Source organism: Pyrus communis, chromosome 7 (assembly GCF_963583255.1).
Source record: "Pyrus communis chromosome 7, drPyrComm1.1, whole genome shotgun sequence".
NCBI lineage: Eukaryota > Viridiplantae > Streptophyta > Magnoliopsida > Rosales > Rosaceae > Pyrus > Pyrus communis.
Genome location: NC_084809.1, coordinates 18908882 through 18930496, shown reverse-complemented (window position 1 = coordinate 18930496; position 21615 = coordinate 18908882).

Here is a 21615-nt window from a genome sequence, read left to right as displayed (position 1 = left end):
TCCTTCAATGTTGCTGGAACATAGGGCTTTTAGGATTAGGAAAGGTCAAACCAAAATAGGAAACCTTGGCTTAACTTTCCTACTTCAAGTAGGAAACCTTCTTTGACTAGGAATCCTTCTTTGATCAGGAATCCTTCTTTGATTAGGAATCCTAACATCTTTAGGTCTTCAATTTCGTCCATTCCTTTTACTCCAAGCATATGTTATCCATTCCAAGTCCAATTTTGCTCCAAAAGGCTCCAAAACGCACCTTCTTGCTACCTTAGCCAAATGAACCTATAAACACACGAAAATAGCTTAAAATACTAAAATAACTATGAACTAACAACATAAATGTAATAAAACAAGCTAACTAAGTCGCCTAAATATGCTCCTATCAAATTCCCCCACACTTAGCTTTTGCTAGTTCTCGAGCAAAACAAAACAAAAGAAACAAACAAAACAAAACAAACTCTAGACCTTCCAACATGTACCTCAGGGATTTCCAATGAACATGACACATTAAAGAACACCATTCCCACAGTTTTTAGCTTTCTTTACACTTGAGCAAACACTTAACCATAGTTACCACTTACTAGTTCACATTTAATCAATTAAAACAACATTTTGAATGTAGTAAGATGCCTTAGAGAATTCCCTCAATTCCACAATAGAATGCTCTCTATTTTCACACAGATTTTCTAACTACACACCCTACCCTAGGTATATGTAAGAAGATTGATGTAAACATGTAGACTAACACTCACATATGTTATAACAAAAAAAGCATTTTCTAGAATTATGACAATGACATGTACATGATCACATGAATGGAATGCTACTACTTAGAACGAGAACCAGTGATTCCATATGCTCATACCAAATTCAAACTCCACATATTGAACACATAACATCAAGATAGAAGTTGAGGGTTGTAATGGGGCTAATGGTATTGGTTAACAAAGAAAGGTAAAGAAAAACAAAGTTTCTTAAAGCAATAGGAAGCAAAGTAATGAAATTGACACTTAAACTCACTTTTGATGGCAGAAATTAACTTTTAAACACAAGGGAAGATTCATGCAACACTTAGGGTGAAATTCAAACTTTTGGACCCTTTCTTCAACAACCAAGACTTGTGAGTTCATTCTCACTTATTTTTCAACTCTTTTTCTTTCGTTTTACAACTTTTCTCGTTTCTTTTTATTTTTCCACGAATTTTTTTTCTTTATTTTTTTTCTTTGTCGTGCCCTATTACCTTCCCCCACACTTGTTTTCTGCAATATGTTGCTCAAAAGGAATTCATTCTAAGTCATGCTTCACTTTCCTTTAAGAACAAGGGTATGGAAAGTCCTAATCTAGGCTAGGTAAGGATAATGTGGCTAACAAAGAAAATAGGCTTGATAAGGCTCAAAAGGGGTAATCCTACAATACACATGCAAAAGGGTTAGGCTTTTTGGCTTTGGCTTAACTAACAACTTCATCTTATTGTATGTTATGCAATCAATATCATGCTTTGAATGAAATGGGTGATCGAAAATTAACTTAACGCACAAATTAACCCTCTTTTGACAATTGTAGCATATAAGTAAGTTGGGATCGTTCTTAAACCGGGGATTAGGTGGGATTGCTAAACACTTTAAACTGACTCAAGTAAATAAAACAAAGCTTTTAAACACTTAACTCAACTCAAAAGACTCAAAACAAGTTCACAAGACTCACAATGAGCTGAAAACACTCAAATCTGCCTAAAAAACACAAACTGGGCAGATTTGACACTAAACACAAAATTGGACGAAATTTGGTTCTAACTTGACTCAAAACTCTTGAAAACACAATCTAAAACATGTTCTAACTAGTTAGACACTCTAGAATAAATGGGGATTTGGTTTTGGACAAAAATAAAACAAACAAAGCAAGACTTTAAACTAGGCAGATTTGGACGAATTTGATGGAACTAAGTGGATGATGGGCTAGCTAGGAGGTCTTTCTCCACACATGGCATACATGCATACAAAACAATCTCCAGTTGCTTATTCAATGAATCATGAACCTCAACACCCCAAGTTAATTAGGTACGCTTAAATTAACTCTCAGATTTTACTTAGGTCATTGAATTGAATGGAATTAGCGCATTGCAATCAAATTATTACTCAAAAGTTCTCTACATGAAAGCGCATAATAGAGAAACAATCAAAGATCATTGAATTCTATGAAAATCATAAGTGTTGACGAGGCATTCGTAACTATGAAAGCGCATGATACTTATGCCAAGAATTTACTTAACATGATTGTGACTAACAACCTTAACTACTCTTGAATATAAGTTCCCAACGATTACGTGAAGTTTCCTTATACCCTAGCATCAGATTTATGCTTGCAAATGAAGTGTGCAATCTCAATTCATATACATAAACAAGTTTTAATTCAAATAGATAAGTAAATTGAATTCACCATTCATGAAATCACAACTGGAAGTAATCAAATCATAATGCAAATATAACCATGGTTTCGAAATTCCCCCTAGCCAAAAGGGGATTAGTTCCTCATACTCGCAAAGCAAAGATTCTTGAAATTAAACATTGAAAATACAAGAAAGATTACACCTAAACGTTTCAGCAATTCCAGGTTGAATGGCATGCACGGCTAGGCTTCCCTTCCTCTTCCTTGTTGCGGCACAAGTTGTGGGTGGTGGTTTTAGGGGTTTTGAATGGTGTGTTCTTGTTTAGGATGATGAATAATGGCTGATTATGGTGGTAGGGTGCGGCAGGTTGTGTATGGAGGTGTATGGAGTGGATGGAGGATGAAGAATGGAGGCTAGGGTGTTACGTCACAAGTTTCTGAATAGCATAAGGAGGTGTTCCGAAATTGTGGCTGAAATTATGTTTATATAGTCCTAGGGTTACACTTAGTAGATTTAGTGGATTAGGGCCCTAGGGTTCGGCAATAGGTGATTAAATCCACTTAGGAGGGGGTTTGGCCCACCTAGTTTCATAAAAGGATTTGTGTAATGAAACGAGCATATTTAGGCGACTTAGCGAGCTTATTCTTGTGCATTTGTGCTATTATTTCCTAGTTAATGTCGTATTACAACTCATTTTCGTGTGTTTGTAGGTCCGAAGGGTTAAAGTACTAAGGAAGTGCATTTTGATGCATTTTGGAGCAGTTTTGGGCACTATGTGGATAGCTTGCATATGGGCCAACATGGATGGACGAATTTGGAGTTCAAGAGGCTAGAAATATGATGAGAAGAGGAAGGAACTAAGCTCAAGACAAAGTGGATAAGGAAGTAGCTCAAAAGAGGAAACCCTATCCAAAACCTTATCTAAAACCTTATCCAACATTATCCAAAACATTATCCAAACCTTATCTCATCTTATCCTATCCTAACCTTATCATGTCTTAATCCTAGTTGCAAGGGGACCTAAATAGATATTTCTAGAACCTATTTCTAGAAGCATCCTCTTCTAGAAGCCCCAAATCAGCCACAAAGCTCATTCTTTCAAGAAACCCTACAAAGGTGGCGCCTAATCCCTTTTAGAAGGCCTTGCCTTGCCTTGGAACCCTTTCCTCCATGTGTGCCGCACCTTTCTAGGCACTATCCCTTTTGGATTCTGATTTCTAGGGCCTCATTCCTTATGGATTTGGGTTACACAAATCCTTGTATGAAACTAAGTGGGCCAAATCCCCTCCTAGGTGGATTTGATCACCTATTGCCAAACCCTAGGGCCTTAATCCACTAAATCTGTTAAGTGTAACCCTAATCTAGTTAACCTTAGGACTATATAAACATAAAATCAGCCACAAATTCGCACCACCCTTTATGTTATTCAGAAACCTTGTTGCCGCAACACCCTAGCCTCCATTCTCATCCTCCATCCACTCCATACACCTCCATACACCACCTGCCGCACCCTACCACCATAATTAGCCATCCTTCATCCCTCTAAACAAGAACACACCATTCAAAACCCCCAAATCCACCACCCACACCTTGTGCTGCGGCAAGGAGGAGGAAGAGAAGCCCTAGCCGTGCATCAAATTCATCCTGGAATTGCTGAAACGTTTAGGTGTAATCTTTCTTATGATTTCAATGTTTAAATTCAATAATCTTTGTTTTCCGAGTATGAGGAACTAATCCCCTTTTTGGCTAGGGGGAATTTTGAAACCATGGCTATATTTGCATGATGATTTGATTACGTTCAGTTGTGATTTCATGAATGGTGAATTCAATTTACTTATCTGTTTGAATTAAAACTTGTTTATGTATATGAATTGAGAATGCACATTTAATTTGCATGCATAAATCTGATGCTAGGGTATAAGGAAACTTCACCTAATCGTTGGGAACTTATATTCATGAGTAGTTAAGATTGTTGGTCACAATCATGTTAAGTAAATTCTTGGCATAAGTATCATGCACTTTCATAGTTACGAACGCCTCGTCAACACTTATGATTTCCATAGAACCTAATAATCTTTGATTGTTTTTCTATTATGCGATTTCATATAGAGAACTTTTGAGGAATAATTTGATTGCAATGCGCTAATTCCATTCAATTCAATGACCTAAAGGAAATCTTAGAGTTAATTTAAGCATACCTAATTAACTTGGGGTGTTGAGGTTCATAATTCATTGAATAAGCAACTGGAGATTGTTTTGTATGCAAGTATGCCATGTGTGGAGAAAAACCTCCTAGCTATCCGACCATCCACTTAATTCCACCAATTTCGTCCAAATCTGCATAGTTTAATTTCTTGTTTTGTTTGTTTTATTTTCGTCCAAAACCAAATCCCCATTTATTCTAGAGTGTCTAACTAGTTAGAATATGTTTTAGATTGTGTTTTCAAGAGTTTTGAGTCAAGTTAGAACTAAATTTTGTCCAATTTTGTGTTTAGAGTCAAATCTGCCCAGTTTGTGTTTTTTAGGCAGTTTTGAGTGTTTTTAGCTTATTTTGAGTCTTGTGAACTTGTTTTGAGTCATTGGAGTTGAGTTAAGTGTTTAAAAGCTTCTTTTTATTTATTTGAGTCAGTTTAAAGTGTTTGGCAATCCCTCCTAATCTCCGGTTTAAGAACGATCCCTACTTACTTATATGCTACAATTGTCAAAAGAGGGTTAATTTGTGTGTTAAGTTAATTTTCGCATCAAATTTTGGCGCTGTTGCCGGGGATTAGCAACTTTGCTAATCCCTTGTTATTTCTTTTTTGGTTATTTTCGTGTGTTATTTGTTTTAGTTTCTGACTTGTTTGTTTTCTTGGTTTTAGGCACTAGTTTATGACTCGGAGTTCTCAATCGGTTCATGCGCATATCTTAGACTTTGACGACGATTTTGAGCGAGCCTTGAGAAGAAAAAAGAATCAACAAGAGCCTCAACCACCTCAACCTGCACCAGAGCTTGAAGGGGATGAAATACAAGTGGGAGAGAAGGCCACAGCAAGGGTTTTTGAGGAAGAACAAGTTATGGCAGCCGACAACCGAACAATCAAGGAGCTTTCCGCTTCGGGATTGGATAATGCCATGCCTCTATGCATTCAATATCCAAGGGCAGCCCCAGACAAGACTGACGAGTTTGAACTCAAGTCTAGCTTATTGCACCATATTCCTAAGTTCCATGGGTTGTCTATGGAAGATCCTAATAAACACTTCAAGGAGTTCGAGGTTGTTTGCTCAAGTATGACCCCAGTGAATGTTGATGGGAGCATTTTGAAGATGAAGGTTTTTCCCTTTTCTCTCTTAGAAAAGGCTAAAGATTGGTTGTATGAACTAGCCCCCATAACTGTCACATCATGGGAGAGTATGAAAAGGGCGTTTTTGGAAAAATGTTTCCCAATTTCTCGAGCCATTCTTTTACGCAAAAGGATTAGTGGCATTCAGCAAAATCAAGGTGAATCATTTCCAACTTATTATGAACGTTTTAAAACTCTTATTGCATCATGTTCAGAGCAACAAATGAAGGAGGAGCTTCTTCTTCAATATTTCTACGAAGGGCTTCTACTAATTGAACATCAAATGCTAGATGCCTCAGCAGGTAGAGCTTTAGTGGACAAAACACCCATGGTCGCCAAGATTTTCATTGCCAACCGAGCTTTGAATGCTCAACAATACGAAGGTGTTGGTCAAAGAGACATACCATGGTAGCAACAAGTTAATAAGGTAAGTGCTATTTCCGAACTTCAAAATCAAATGGCTAATCTTACTTCTCTTCTTTCGCAGGTGGTTGAAATACCAAAGGTACAAAGTGTGGTTGTTTGTGGCGTGTGCTCCATGAATGGACATCTCACAGACAAGTGCCCTCAATTGATTGAGAATGGAAGGTGGGAATCTGCCAATGTCGTGGGTTATGGGAGCCAAAACCAACCAAGGAGTGATCATTTCTCTAACACATACAATCCCGGTTGGAGAGATCATCCAAATTTCAAATGGAGGGAGCCACAACAACCCCAACAACAAAGCACACTTAGGCAGCAACCTCCAGGATTCTACCAAAGGCAGTATGCACCCACACCACCCCAAGCACAACCTACGCAACCCAAATCAGGTTCGTCCATAGATAATGATCAAAATTTTCAATTACTAACATCTATGGCACAAGGAATGCAAAATAGGGACAAAAAGGTTGATGAATTAGAAAAGCAAGTAGGGCAGACTGCGGAGTTCATGGGCCAATTCAGAGAGCAAGGCAAGTTGCCTAGTTCAACCATTGTCAACCGAAAAGGAGGGTTCGAATTTGCCAAAGCAATCATGTTGCGAAGTGGAAAACAAGTTGGAACGGCCTCACAACCCTCTAAATCAGCCCCAACGGAGGACGAAAAGTTGCAATTCGAGGAGGGGGAGTAAGGGCAAGCCATGGCAAGGGTATCACCACCCATGCCGCAGCCACCCAAACAACACCATTCGGCTTCCAAGGGTAAGGAGGTTCCAAATTCGATTATTTCTAATGTTATTCCTCCAAATGTACCATTTCCTCGTAGATTCATGCAAACAAAGAAGGAGGAGGCTGAAAAGGACATTTTGGAGACATTTAGAAAAGTACAAGTCAATATACCACTTTTGGATGCAATTAAGGAAGTTCCAAGATATGCTAAGTTTTTAAAAGAACTTTGCACTACTAGGAAGAGAATTTAAAAAAAAGAGGTTGTAAAGGTAAGTGAAAATGTCTCAGCCATCTTGCAACGTAAATTGCTCCCTAAATGCAAAGATCCGGGTAGTTTTACAATTCCTTGTGTTATTGGCAATAATCGTTTTGAACATGCCATGCTAGACTTAGGTGCATCTATTAATGTTATTGATAGGAGCATATTTATGCGACTTAGTTAGCTTGTTCTTGTGCATTTGTGTTGTTATTTCTTAGTTAATGTACTATTTCAAGTCAGTTTCGTGTGTTTGTAGGTCGAAAGGGTTAAAGTACCAAGAAAGTGCATTTTGGAGCAGTTTTGGGCACTAAATGGATAGCTTGTATATGGAGCAAGGTGGAGGGACGAATTTGGAGTCAAATGAGGCTAGGAACATCCTACAAATCAGAAAAGGAAAGTTCAAGACAAAGAAGATAAGGAAAGAGCAAGAAATATGGAAACTTATCCTAACAACCTTATCTTATCCAAACCTTATCCTATCTTATCCTAACCTAATCTTGTTCCACCTTAATCCTAGCTACAAGTGGACCTAAAAACATGATTTCTAGAAGCCTTATCTAACCCTAAAAGGGTGCTGTACCCTTCCTCCTTTTATCTCTTCTAGAAAACCCAAAATCAGCCACAAAACACCTAGTTTCTAGAAAGGCCAATTTTGGACGAATTTCCTAAACCTTTTTCCTTATGGATTCTGATTTATAGGGCTTCATTCCTTGTGGATTTCGGTTACACAAATCCTTTTATGAAACTAATTGGGCCAAACCCTCTCCTAAGTGGATTAAATCAATTGTGACGAAACCTAGGGCCCTAATCCTTTAAAATCTGCTAAGTTGTAACCCTAATCTAGTTAACCTTAGGACTATATAAACATAAAATCAGCCACAAATTCGCACAACCCTTTATGCTATACAGAAAACACCTTGCCGCAACCCTTATTCTCCATTCTTCTTCATTCATTCACTCCCTACACCTCCATACACCACTTGCCGCACCATAATCAGCCATCCTTCATCCCTCTAAACAAGAACACACCATTCAAAACCCCCAAATCCACCACCCACACCTTGTGTCGCAGCAAGGAGGAGGAAGATAAGCCCTAGCCGTGGATCAAATTCATCTTGGAACTGCTGAAACATTTAGGTGTAATCTTTCTTATGATTTCAATGTTTAAATTCAATAATCTTTGTTTTGCGAGTATGAGGAACTAATCCCCTTTTTGGCTAGGGGGAATTTCGAAACCATGGCTATATTTGCATTATGATTTGATTACTTTCAGTTGTGATTTCATGAATGGTGAATTCAATTTACTTATCTGTTTGAATTAAAACTTGTTTATGTATATGAATTGAGAGTGCACACTTAATTTGCACGCATAAATCTGATGCTAAGGTATAAGGAAACTTCACCTAATCGTTGGGAACTTATATTCATGAGTAGTTAAGATTGTTGGTCATAATCATGTTAAGTAAATTCTTGGCATAAGTATCATGCGCTTTCATAGTTACGAATGCCTCGTCAACACTTATGATTTCCATAGAACCTAATGATCATTGATTGTTTTTCTATTATGCGCTTTCATATAGAGAACTTTTGACGAATAATTTGATTGCAATGCGCTAATTCCATTCAATTCAATGACCTAAGGGAAATCTGAGAGTTAATTTAAGCGTACCTAATTAACTTGGGGTGTTGAGGTTCATAATTCATTGAATAAGCAACTGGAGATTGTTTTGTATGCAAGTATGCCATGTGTGGAGAAAAAGCTCCTAGCTATCCCACCATCCACTTAATTCCACCAATTTTGTCCAAATCTGCATAGTTTAATTTCTTGTTTTGTTTGTTTGATTTTCGTCCAAAACAAAATCCCCATTTGTTTTAGAGTGTCTAATTAGTTCAAATATGTTTTAGATTGTGTTTTTAAGAGTTTTGAGTCAAGTTAGAACCAAATTTCGTCCAATTTGGTGTTTAGAGTCAAATCTGCCCAGTTTGTGTTTTTAGGCAGTTTTGAGTGTTTTCAGCTTATTTTGAGTCTTGTGAACTTGTTTTGAGTCTTTTTTAAGTTGAGTTAAGTGTTTTAAATGTTTGTTTTATCTATTTGAGTCAGTTTAAAGTGTTTAGCGATCCCTCCTAATCCCCGGTTTAAGAATGATCCCTACTTATTTATATGCTACAATTCTCAAAAGAGGGTTAATTTGAGTGTTAAGTTAATTTTCGCATCAGTTATGCCTTACTCAATTTATGCATCTATGAACCTATGTGAGTTAAAAAATGATGGTGTGATTATTCAATTGGCCGATAGATCTAATGCCTATCCAAAGGGTGTTTTGGAAGATGTTTTAATGCAGGTCAATCATTTAATCTTTCCGGCGGATTTCTACGTGCTGGAAATGGAAGAATCAAACCATTCCCCTTCGTTGCCAATCTTTCTTGGCCGCCCCTTCTTGAAAACTGCCCGCAATAAGATTGATGTGTTTAATGGGACTTTGACAATGAAATTTGATGGGGAAGTTATTAATTTCAATCTTTCTGAATCTATCAAGTACCCTATTGATGATCATTCTTGTTTTGCTATTGATGTAATTGATTCGTTGTCGCAGGACATTTTGAACAATTGAACGAAGATGCACTTGAATTGGTCATTACAAGAGGAATGGAATGCAAAGACAAGGAAACAGCCACATTGGCTACCCACGGCATGCATGGAGAACACCATGTCGTGCCCCCTAATGTTGATATGATTGAGATAGTGGCTGCCCTTGAGTCATTGCCAATACAATCTGGTAAGTCTTCGGACCCAATTTCAATTCCAATTTCGACTAATAAGCCCATTCCTTCAGCTGTGCAGTCACCTGCCCTTGAACTTAAACCATTGCCAAGCCATTTAAAGTATGTTTTCTTGGGAAACCAAGACACCTTGCCCGTCATTATCTCCTCCTCACTCACGGCATAAGAAAAAGGTAAGTTAGTGAGGTTGTTAAAGGAGTACAAAAATGCAATTTGTTAGACCTTGGCCGACATCAAGGGAATAAGCCCTACCACCTGCATGCATCGTATACTTTTGGAGGAGGGGTCTAAAGCATCTCGAGAAGCTCAACGCCGACTCAACCCTCCAATGATGGAAGTTGTGAAGAAGGACATAATCAAGCTCTTGGATTATGGAGTGATCTATCCAATTTCAGATAGTCGTTGGGTGTTTCCGGTTCAATGTGTTCCAAAGAAATCCAGAGTAACTGTGGTGACAAATGCCAAAAATGAGCTTGTTTCTACTCGAATCCAAACAGGTTGGAGGGTTTGTATTGATTATAGGAAGTTCAATGCCACTACAAGGAAGGATCATTTTCCCTTGCCATTCATTGATCAAATGCTTGGAAGGTTAGCAGGTTATGCTTTTTATTGTTTTCTTGATGGATATTCAGGTTATAATCAAATTGTGATAGCTCCGGAAGATCAAGAGAAAACCACTTTCACATGCCCCTTCGGTACATTTGCTTATCGTCGCATGCCATTTGGTTTATGCAATGCACCTGCCACATTTCAAAGATGCATGATGAGCATATTTTCGGATTATGTTGAGAAAATTATTGAGGTTTTTATGGATGATTTCAGCGTTTTTGGTGATTCATTTGATGGTTGTTTGAATAATCTTAGTTTGATTTTAAAACAATGCATTGAAACTAACCTTGTTCTAAATTGGGAAAAATGTCATTTCATGGTTAAATAAGGCATAGTTTTGGGTCATATTATTTCTGAAAAAGGTATTGAGGTTGATAAGTCAAAGATAAATCTTGTGCGCTACTTACCCTCTCCTACTTCGGTTAGAGAGGTTCGTTCGTTCCTTGGACATGCAGGTTTTTATTGAAGGTTCATCAAGGATTTCTCGAAGGTTTCCCAACCTCTATGCCGTCTCCTACAAAAAGATGCACCCTTTGATTTCACCAAGGAGTGCACGGCAGCTTTCCAACTCCTCAAGGACTTACTAACCACAACACCCATCATTGTGCCACCGGATTGAAGCCTTCCATTCGAGCTCATGTGTGATGCATCCGACTATGCGTTAGGGGCTGTTTTAGGCCAAAGAAAGGACAAGAAGCCGCATGTTATCTACTACGCATCCCGGACGTTGAATGATGCTCAATTAAACTATTTGACCACTAAAAAAGAACTTCTTGCCATTGTCTTTACTTTAGATAAATTTCGATCATATTTACTTGGTACTAAGGTTATTATTTTTACTGATCATGCAGCTTTAAAATATTTGTTCACCAAGAAGGAAGCTAAACCAAGGCTGATTCGATGGATGCTGCTTCTTCAAGAGTTTGACATCGAAATTAAGGACAAAAAGGGGAGTGAAAATGTGGTGGCTGACCACCTAGGCCTTATGGTACACGAGGAGGAGCCTTTACCTATTTCAGAAACCTTCATCGACGAGCAATTGCTATCCATTAAGGTAAGTGAGCCTTGGTATGCGGATTTGGTGAATTATTTGGTGACTAAACTAGTTCCAAACACTCTAAACAGAAACCAATGTGATAAATTGAAAAAAGATGGTAGATTTTATGTTTGGGATGATCCATACTTGTGGAAATATTGCTCGGATCAGATTATACGTAAGTGTGTGCATGACATGGAATTCAATTCTATTTTAACATTCTGTCACACTTATGCATGTGGGGGACACTTTGGGACACAACGCACAGCCTTTAAGGTTTTAGAATGTGGATTCTATTGGCCAACTTTATTTAAGGATGCTAGAACCTTTTGTATGTCTTGTGATTGTTGCCAAAGAATGGGTAACATTAGTGCAAAGGATCAAATGCTGCAAAATGTTATACTTCTTATTGAAATTTTTGATGTTTGGGGCATTGATTTTATGGGTCCTTTTCCTTCCTCACATGGTTTCCTTTATATCTTACTTGCTGTGGATTATGTATCGAAATGGGTGGAAGCAAAAGCCACCCGAACTAATGATTCTCGAGTGGTTGCAGATTTCATTAGAACTAACCTATTTGCAAGGTTTGGAATGCCACGACTGATTATAAGTGATGGAGGGTCTCACTTTTGCAATCGAACCATTGAGGCTTTGCTCAAGAAGTACAACGTCACGCATAAGGTTTCAACACCTTATCATCCTCAAACCAATGGGCAAGCTGAGGTTTCAAATATCAAGCAAATTCTAGAGAAGACCGTTGGCCCAACAAGGAAGGATTGGAGCATACATTTGGAGGATGCGTTGTGGGCATATTGCACGGCATATAAGACACCCCTGGGCATGTCCCCATTTCGGCTCATTTATGGCAAAGCGTGCCATCTTCCCGTGGAATTGGAGCACAAGGCGCATTGGGCCGTCAAAACATTCAACATGGACATTGATGTCGCTGGAATTCATAGGAAGCTCCAATTGAGTGAACTTGAAGAGATTAGGAACGAGGTGTATGAAAACTCTCGAATTTACAAGGAGAAGACAAAGGCTTTCCATGATAAGATGATTCGAGGCAAATCATTCTCCATTGGGCAGAAAGTGCTACTCTTTAATTCCCACCTTCGCTTGTTTCCTGGTAAGTTGCGTTCTAAGTGGGTTGGCCCGTTTGTTATTACTAATGTCTTTCCTTATGGTACATTTCAAGTTCAAAGCTTGAAAACAGGACAAGAGTTCAAGGTGAATGGCCATCGGTTAAAGCCCTACTATGAGAATTTCGAGGAGCATGTTGTGGATGATGTACCCCTCCATGCCGTGGGTACTACAAGTGAAGCTTAGCATGCCGTATTCGTCTGGCTGGAAGACGTTAAAGCAAGCGCTTCTTGGGAGGCAACCCATGCAGTCAACAAGGCGAAGATAGAACGTCCACTCCAAACCCAATTTGCATTTCTAAACCTTTCTCCTTGCTGTTTATTTTATCATGCTTAGTTGTTTATTATTTGTTTGCTTTTGTGTGAAACATTGAGGACCATGGTTGATTTAAGTGTTGGGGGGGTATACAAGTGTTTTTATGCAAATTTTGTGGGATTCTATCACCTATCAGTTCTAATGTCATTTCTCACGGTTTTTAAGTGTTTTTAGTGCATTTTGAGCTGTTTTGGTGTGTTTTGAAGTAAAAATCCGAAAATTTAAAAAAAAAATTGAAAAAAGTGTTTTGAAAAAGCCAAAATAGCTCAAAATGCACTAAAAACACTTAAAAACAGTGAGAAACAACATTAGAAGTGATAGGTGATAGAATCTCACAAAATTTGCATAAAAACACTTGTTTACCCCCCCCAACACTTAAATCAAACATTGTCCTCAATGTTTCAAACAAAGACTTATATTTAAACAAACAATATAAACTAAATAACATGACAAAATAAAAAAACAATAAAGAGATAGAGATTGAGGAACGCAAATCTGATTTGCTGGCATGAATTGGTGAAGTGCCCAAATCCTCTCTAGTTGAATGCCTGGGTTGCCTCCCAAAAAACGCTTGCTTTAACGTCGTGCAGCCGAACGAACATTCTTCTTATCCTCAATTAGAGCCCACGGCATGGAGTGTGATGTCCTCCACAACCTGCCCTTCAACATTTGCATAATAGGGCTTCAAACGATGCCCATTCACCATGAATTCTTGGCCATTCCTCAAGCTTTGGATTTGAACTGCGCCATATGGAAAAACATTAGTAAAAACAAAAGGTCCAATCCACTTAGAACGTAACCTACCAGGAAATAAACGAAGGCGAGAATTAAAAAGTAAAACTTTTTGCCCTAGGGAGAATGTTTTGCTTCGGATCATCTTGTCATGGAAAGCTTTGGTCTTTTCCTTGTAAATGCAAGCATTCTCATATGCTTCACGCCTAAGCTCCTCAAGTTCATTCAATTGCAACTTTCTATGCATTCCAGCCGCATCTATGTCCATGTTGAATGTCTTGATTGCCCAATGAGCCTTGTGTTCTAACTCCACGAGGAGATGACATGGCTTGCCATAGACTAGCCGAAAAGGGGACATCCCTATGGGTGTCTTGTAAGCCGTTCTATAAGCCCATAATGCATCCTCCAAACCCACGCTCCAATCTTTTCTTGTTGGTCCAACCGGTTTCTCCAAGATTTTCTTGATTTCTCTATTGGACACCTCGGCTTGGCCATTGGTTTGGGGATGGTAAGGTGTTGAAACCTTATGTGTGACTTGATACTTCTTGAGCAATGCCTCTATGGTACGATTGCAAAAGTGAGAACCTCCATCACTAATAAGCACTCGAGGCATCCCAAATCTAGCAAAAATGTTAGTCTTTATAAAATCTGCAACAACTCGAGAATCATTAGTACGGGTGGCCTTGGCTTCCACCCATTTTGAGACATAATCTACCGCAAGCAAAATATAAGTAAAATCAAACGAAGATGGGAAAGGGCCCATGAAATCAATGCCCCAAGCATCAAAAATTTCAACATTAAAGATGGGTGTTTGCGGCATTTGGTCCCTTGCACCTATATTTCCCATTCGTTGACAACGATCACAAGTTAAACAAAAAGTTCTAGCATCTTTAAAGATTGTAGGCCAATAAAAACCACATTCTAACACTTTAAGGGCAATGCGTTGTGTGCCAAAATGTCCACCAGATGCATAAGTGTGACAAAAGGTTAGAATCCAATTAAACTCACAATCATGCACACAACGACGCACAATCTGATCTGCACAAAACTTCCACAAATATGGGTCATCCCATACATAAAACTGTGCCTCTTTCTTTAATTTATCACGTTGGTGCCTAGCTATGGTACTTGGAACACGTTTTGACACCAAAAAGTTCACCAAATCGGCATACCAAGGTTCACATACCTTAATGGACAGCAATTGCTCATCAGGGAATGTCTCTTGGATGGGTAAAGAGTCCTCATTGCACACCAAACGACTTAGATGGTCAGCAACCAAGTTCTCACTCCCTTTCTTGTCTCGAATTTCAATGTCAAACTCTTGGAGAAGAAGCATCCATCGAATGAGCCTTGGTTTGGCCTCCTTTTTGGTGAATAAGTACCTTAGAGCTGCATGGTTAGAATATACAATCACTTTAGTGCCAAGTAAATATGAACGAAACTTATCTAAAGCAAACACAACGGCAAAAAGTTCTTTTTCAGTGGTAGAGTAGTTTAATTGAGCATCATTTAAGGTTCGGGAAGCATAATATATGACGTGTGGTTCCTTATTCTTCCTTTGGCCCAAAACAGCCCCTATTGCATAATCGGATGCATCACACATTAACTCAAAAGGCAACGTCCAATCTGGTGGAATGATAATGGGTGCCGTGGTAAGCATGTCTTTGAGATGCTTGAATGCCTTCTCACACTCCTCATTGAACTCAAAAGCCACTTCTTTTTGTAGGAGACGGCATAGGGGTTATGCAATCTTGGAGAAATCCTTGATAAATCGCCTATAGAATCCTGCATGGCTAAGAAAAGAACGAACCTCTCTAACCGAAGTTGGAGAGGGTAAGTAGCGTACGAGATCTATTTTAGACTTATCAACTTCAATTCCTTTTTCAGAGATGATATGACCCAAAACTATGCCTTGTTTAACCATAAAATGACATTTTTCCCAATTCAAGACAAGGTTAGTTTCCATGCATCTTTACAAGATTAAAGTAAGATTATGCAAACAATCATCAAATGAGTTTCCAAACACACTAAAATCGTCTATAAACACTTCAATTATTTTCTCAACATTATCCAAGAATATACTTACCATGCATCTTTGGAAAGTGGCCGGTGCATTGCATAAACCAAATGGCATACGACGATATGCAAAGGTACCAAATGGACAAGTAAAGGTGGTCTTTTCTTGATCATCTGGCGCTATGACAATTTGATTATAACCCGAATAACCATCAAGAAAGCAATAAAAAGAATGACCGGCTAACCTTTCAAGCATTTGATCGATGAATGGCAAGGGAAAGTGATATTTCCTTGTTGTGGCATTTAGCTTCCTACAGTCAATGCACACTCTCCAACTGGTTTGAATGCGTGTAGGCACAAGTTCATCTTCTTCATTCTTCACCACCGTGACTCCCGACTTCTTGGGAACTACTTGGACCGGTGAAACCCAACAACTATCCGAGATAGGATAGATGACACCACAATCTAGTAATTTGATGATTTCCTTCTTCACGACTTCCATCATTGGTGGGTTGAGTCGACGTTGGGCTTCCCTTGATGGTTTGGCGCCTTCTTCCAAAAGAATTCGATGCATGCATGTGGTAGGGCTTATGCCCTTGATATCGGCCAAAGTCCAACCAATGGCCGTCTTGTGCTCTTTGAGAACCCTCACCAATTTCTCCTCCTCTTGTGCCATGAGTGATGATGCCACAATGATGGGCAATGTGTCTTGCTCGCCCAAGAACACATACTTCAAGTGATTTGGCAACGGTTTGAGCTTAAGGGTAGGTGGTTGTTCTATAGAAGGAAGCAACTTGTTAGTTGAAATTGGATTTGAGATTGGACTAGGGGACTTACCTTGGAGCCGTGGCAATGACTCTAAGGCTACCACGGTCTCAATTAATTCCTCATCAAAGGCCACGGCATGGGATTGCAATTGTGTGCCGTGGGTTGCTATGGTGGCAGCCGTGTGATCCCTCACTTCAATGCCATTTGTAATGACCTTTTCAAGTGCATCTCCATGTAATTGATCAAGGTGTGCCTGCGCCAAAGAATCAAGAATATCAATAGAGAAACATGAGTGATCATCATTAGGAAATCTCATAGTTTCAGAAATATTAAAATCAATCACTTCCCCATCAAATTCCATTGTTAAAGTGCCTTTGAACACGTCTATCTTAGTTCGGGCCGTCTTCATGAATGGCCTCCCAAGAAGAAGCGGCAAGGATGGAGCATGGGTGGTTTCTTCCATTTCAAGAACGTAGAAATCCGCCAGAAAGATCAAATTATTCACCTGCACTAAGACATCTTCCAATACGCCCTTTGGATAGGCATTAGATCTATCGGCCAACTGAATAATTACACCATCATTTTTCAATTCACCAAGGTTCATTGAAGCATAAATAGAGTATGGCATGACGTTAATTGAAGCTCCTAAGTCTAACATAGCATGTTCGAACTTTGTTTGGCCAATAATACAAGGAATTGTAAAGCTACTTGGATCATTGCACTTTGGTGGTAACTTTCTTTTTAAAACAGCGGAAACGTTTTCACTTACCCTCACTACCTCTTTATGTGAAGCCCTCTTCCTTGTAGTGCATAATTCCTTCAAGAATTTGGAGTATTTGGGCACTTGCTTTATGGCATCTAGGAGCGGGATATTAACTTGAACTTTCCTAAACATCTCAAGAATGTCTTTCTCATGCTCCTCCTTCTTTGTTTGCAAAAATCTGTGAGGAAAAAGAACATTGGGTGGAACGGGGTTAGAATTAATCGAATTTGAACCTAACCTACCTTTGGTGGCCGAATGGTACGGAATGGATGAATTTTGGTCCTTAGGTGATTGCGGCATAGGTGTTTGTATCCTTGCCGTGGGCATGCTCTCAGCCTCTTCTTCATGTTGTAACGTCTCTTCTTCATCAGGACTTGATTTGGGTGGTGTGGATGTAGTGCCAACTTCTTTTCCACTCCTCAAATTGATTGCTTTGGTAGATTCGAACCCTCCCTTTAGATTGACAACGGTTGAGCTTGGGAGCTTGCCTTGGTCTCGGAATTGCCCTACAAACTCCGCAATATGCCCCATTTGCTTCTCTAATTGGTCCACCCTTTTGTTTTGATTTTCTTGGCCCTGAGACAAATTGGTAAGTAACTTAAGAATTGTAGCATTATCTAAAGATGGACCTTGATGGTTTTGGGCAGATTAGGGTTGGTTTGACTCTTGGCCGTAGGTTTTGGTGTAAAACCCCGGGGGTTGCTGCCTAAAGCCTCCTTGTTGGTGAGGTTGTTGAGGCTCCCTCCACTTGAAGTTTGGATGGTCTCTCCAACCCGGATTGTATGTATTGGAATATGGATCATTCCTTGGCTGATTTTGGCTTGGAAATCCAATGGCGTTTGCACTCTCCCATCCCCCATTCTCAATCAATTGAGGGCACTTTTCCGAAAGATGCCCTTGAATAGAACATACGCCACATACAATTGGACCTTGTATCTTCATTCCTTCGGCCATCTGAGATACAATAAAAGTAAGATTAGCTAATTGAGTTTGAATGTCGGATTGAGAACTTACCTCATGCACTTGTTGCCGTGGGGGGTCTCTTTGCCTAATTCTTTCGGATTGTTGTGCATTGAGAGCCCGGTTCGCAATTAGGTTCTTGGCTGCCATAGGAGTTTTATCCACCAACGCACCTCCCGCCGAGGCATCGAGCATTTGCCTTTCAATGGGAAGAAGGCCTTCATATAAGTATTGAAGTAAAAACTCCTCCTTCATTTGATGTTGCGGACATGATGCAACAAGGGCTTTAAAACGCTCATAGTACGTTGGAAAAGACTCCCCTTGACTTTGTTGGATTTCGCTAATCTTTTTTCTCAAGAGAATGACTCTTGAAGTAGGAAAGAACTTTTCAAGAAACGCCTTCTTCATGCTTTCCCAAGAAGTGACCGTTCCGGGTGCTAACTCGTATAACCAATACTTGGCCTTCTCCAATAGTGAGAACGGGAAAGCTTTCATCTTCAAAATACTACTATCAACGTTGATTGGAGTCATACTCGAATACACCACCTCGAATTCCTTCAAATGCTTGTTGGGATCCTCCATGGACAGTCCATGGAACTTCGGAATGTGGTGCAACAAACTTGACTTCAATTCAAATTCGTAGGTTTTGTCTTGAGCCGCCCTTGGGTATTGGATGCATAAGGGTGCGGCATTGTCCATTCCCGAAGCGGAAAGCTCCTTGATTGTACGGTTGTCCGCTGCCATGGTTTGGACCTCTTCTTCCTCCCTTGCCATTGGCTCCACTTCCTCCTCAATATTAGAAGCCGAACTAGAACTTGATGGGTGAGGTTCTGGGTTCTTCTTCTTCTTTCTCAAAGTGTGCTCAAAATCGTCGTCAAAATCCAAGATGTTTACACTAATAGGTTGAGAACTACGAGTCATAAACTAGTACCTACAAACAAGAAAAGAAATAAGGTCAGTAGCTAAAACAAAAAGATATGAAAAAGAAACAAAAAGAAACAACGGGGGATTAGCAAAGTTGCTAATCCCCGGCAACGGCGCCAAAAATTTGATGTGATAAAAGATAGTAGTCAAACTAAACCCTCTTTTTGACAATTGTAGTATAGATATAAGTAGGGATTGTTCTAGGCCGGGGATTAGGAGGGATTGCTAATCTAATGAAAATCGACTCAAAGATGTAAAAATATGCTTTAAAACACTTAAACAAACTCAAAAGACTCTTAACTAAACTTGTATGACTCAAAACAAACTTAAAAGACTCAAAACTACTCAAAACAATAAAAAAGAATCAATTTAGACTTTAGGACTCAATTTTGACGAAAATACAATTAGTTTTGACTCAAAAAGACACTTTTGGATAGATTTGGAACAAGTAAGTAAAGGGGATTTGATTTTGGACGAATTTAAAAGAAAAACAAGTGAATTAAAAACTTAAAACAAATTTTTGACGAAATTAAGAAAAACCAATGGATGATGAAATAGCCAAGGGATACTTCTCCACACATGATACATTCAAACCTAAATTGATTTCCAGTTGCTTTTCCGATAAGCCATGAACCTCAACACCCTAGATTAATCGTGACATCACTAATTAACCCTCAGATTTCCCTTAAGTTATTGGATTGGATGACATCCTACGACAACCCAAAGCATTCTTCAAAAGTCCCCTACATGACATCATAATAGAGATACAATCAAAGATCATTACGTTCAATGGAAATCATAAGTATTGACAAAGCACTTGTAACTATGACATCATGATACTCATGCTAGGAATTTACTTAACATGATTGTGAAAGCAACCTTAACTACTTGTGAATATAAGTTTGTAACGATTATGTGAAACACCCTTATATTCTAGCACCAAATTCAAGCATGCAAATTAAGTAGGCCTCCCTAATCAGCATACAAGAATAAGTTATCCATCAAACGGTTAAGTAAATTGCATTCACAATTTATGAAATCACAACTGGAATTTATCAACTCATATTATAAACGTAATCATGGTTTCAAAGCATCCCTAGGCTAAAATGAGTTTAGCCTCTCATGTTCATAACAAAACAAAGGAGAATAGAATTAAACATTGAAAATAAAAGATAGATTACACCTAAAACTGTTCCAACACTCCAACTCGAATGCATAAACGTCCAAGGCTTCGTCTTCCTTCTCTTCCTTGCTAAGTCACGGCACAAGAGTCTAGGGTGGTTTTGTGTATGATTTTCTGGATTTTGAATGGATTTAGGAAGGTAGGGTGGTGCGGCAAGGTTTATGGGTGGTGTATGGAGGCTTGGATGAAGGTTTGGAAGTAGGGGAATGGTGGAAAGTTGGATGGAAAGCTGCGGCAAAGATGAATTTTCTGAGTGAATGAAGGTAGGTTGTATGGAAGGGTGATTAGGTTCTAATAAGGGTGCGGCATAGGGTATTTATATGGAAGAAAGAATCCTAAGGCTTTATTACTTAGTTTAGGGAAAGAATTAACTCCAAATCCTTCAAGAATAGGAAACACAAAGTCAGAAAATTGAAAGGAAAGGGAAGACTTGCGGCAAAGGAGTGCAAGAAAGGGAATGCTCTTTATTTCTGAAATTAGGCAAGGATTTTGGAATAGAAAAGGGTATGTGAGTTATGGCTGAGTTTGATATGAAAAAGGAATGTGTTTTAATGCTTTAGAATAGGAAAGAGGGCCCTCCCTTGCACGGCAAGGAAGGGAAACACTAAGGGGATACACGACAAGGTATTTATGTTGCAAGGAAACTTTGTTTTGTGTCCTAGAATAGGTAGAAGTCCTTAATGTTGCTGAAACATGGAGTCTTTAAGGATTAGGAAACGTTAAACCAAAATAGGAAACCTTGGCTTAACTTTCCTACTTCAAGTAGGAAACCTTCTTTGACTAGGATTCCTCATTTGATTAGGAATCCTCTTGTGATTAGGTCTTCAATTTCGTCCATTCCTTTTGCTCCAAGCATAAGCTATCCATTCCAAGTCCAATTTTGCTCCAAAATGCTCCTTTTTGCTTCCTTAACCATGGGAACCTAAAAACACACGAAAATGGCTTAAACTACTAAAACAACTATGAATTAACAACATAAATGCACGAAAACAAGCTAAGTAAGTCGCCTAAATATGCTCCTATCAGGGATATTAACTTGTACTTTCCTAAACATCTCAAGAATGTCTTTCTCATGCTCCTCCTTCTTTGCTTGCAAAAATCTGTGAGGAAAAGGAACATTGGGTGGAATGGGGTTAGACTTAATTGAATTTGAACCCAACTTACCTATAGTGGCGGAATTGGATGAATTGGATGCATTAGGGTACCTAGGTGGTTGCGGCAAGGTTGTTTCTACCCTTGTCGTGGCCTTGCTTGACTCCTCCTCTTCCAATTGCAGCT